This window comes from Arvicanthis niloticus, chromosome 1 (assembly GCF_011762505.2).
Source record: "Arvicanthis niloticus isolate mArvNil1 chromosome 1, mArvNil1.pat.X, whole genome shotgun sequence".
NCBI classification, from domain to species: Eukaryota; Metazoa; Chordata; class Mammalia; order Rodentia; family Muridae; genus Arvicanthis; species Arvicanthis niloticus.
In genome coordinates, this window is record NC_047658.1 from 92695547 (window position 1) to 92697488 (window position 1942).

Genomic DNA, 1942 nt, shown 5'->3' on the forward strand with positions numbered 1-1942 from the left:
GCCATCAGACAATAAATCTACTGGTGGGCCAGTCTAGGAACTAGGCCTTGGGATCTGGTCCCTCATCTTGGTTGTTAAGATAGGGACCTAGGCCTCACTGGTTAGGCTGGGTTGGCTAGCTGGCAGGCCTCAGAGATCTCTGCCTGCTCACTCACTACTGGGGTTACAAGTGTATGCCACTATGCCTGGCTTGTGTGGGGGATGTGTGTGTGTGGTAGATGAGCATGTCTGTGTATGCACTGGGTGTCCTGCCGTACCACTCTCCACCTTATTCCCTTGGGAAAGAGGCTCTCACTGAACATAGGCTAGGCTGGCAGCTAGAGAGCCTCTGACACCCTCTTGTGTCCTTCCCGCAGTGCAGGGTTACAGGCAAACCCAGTTCTTTACTTGGGTGCTTGGGCTCCATGTTGGTGCAACCAGGGCTCTTATCTACTGTGTAGTCTTTCAAGCTCCACCCTCAGCTTTCTAACCTGGGGGCTGGGGTTCAAACTCAGATCTACTGAGGGGATCAAACAGAGCTTTTTCCCCGGCACTGTCTAATTATTCTATCACACGACCTCTGTAAAGAACTGAGGTAAGCTCAAAGGCAGCGCCATATCTGCTGTGCTGGAATGTGCTCTGAGCTCATAATGAGTCGAGCTTCGGAAGCCCTTAAACTGGAAGAGGAGCCTGGGTTATCTGGGGCTTCCAGCTCACTTTTGGGCCAGACAGAGTGGTCACTCAGGAAGGCTGGGACTGTGAAGGGAAGATAAGCTTCCTGCTATAGTCTGTCTTCTTGGTCAGCTTAGATTCATAAAAGGTTTTTTTGCAAGAGGAGTGCTAAGAATTCCCATCATTGTACCCCTGACATTTCCACATGCCTTTCCTGACCACATGTGTGCTGGCCTTCCTGCTGGCCTTCCGGTTTGTCAGCACTGTCTAGATTCTGATTTCACAACCAGGCATGCAGTCTCTGGCCCAGCTGCTTTCTCGGCCTAGTTCTGCTGAGCTTCTCTGAGCACCTGAGCCAAGCCGGGCTGTTTCCAACACCATCACAGGCCAGCCCGTTTCTGTCACATATCCCCTCTTCCCTGGTCAAAGGTCATATAATCCAGTCACTATAAAACAGAGTTAACATGCAGACAAGTAGCCAGCCAGGAGGGATCAAAAGATGGCTTGCGGACTCAGAAGACAGCAAGATGTGGTGGCGCATACCTGCAATCCTTCTTGGGAGGCTGAGATAGATAGGATCGCTGTGAGTTCAAGTTCAGGCTGTGCTACAATCTGACAGCCAAAGCTGTATACCAAGATCCTGTCTCAAAAAGCAAAAAAACTAAGTCAAACCAAACCATAATCCCCAAAATAGAATGGCAAGCCCATGGGATGGCTTAGCTAGCAAAGGTGGATCACAGTTGCACGGCTATGGATAAGAGGAGAACTTTGTGATGTCAGTTCTGTCTTTTCACTTTTCCGTGGTTTCTAGGGATAGACTTTATGCTCTCAGACTTGCAGGTCATCTCATCAACCCTTGAGCAAGCAAGTTTCTTAACAGATCCGTGCCTCAGTCACTTCATCTGAAAAGGTATGATTCCACATGACTCCCTCTTGGCAGCAGCAGCATGGAGTGCCTGGATCTGGCAGGAGGCACTCGCTCTTAATTGATGGGCTGTTTTGCTTCCTAATTTCTCTGGTACAGGCGCTAGGTAAACACTGGAAAAATGAGCAACAGCCACAATCACGAGCCAAACTGGTCTATATGGAAAGGGCAAAGGAGTCCTGAAGTCTTGGAACTCACAAGCTGAAGCCCTGGAGGGCGGCGGACGCTGGGGTGGGGCATGCAAATAAGCCGGCGATCTAGCAAGTCCCGGAGGACCTTGGGTGAAAATGAGCTGGCGGAGGGAGGGGCATGTAAATGACCGTGCACGGGGCGGGGCATCTCATGTAAATGAGAGGCATCAGGCGG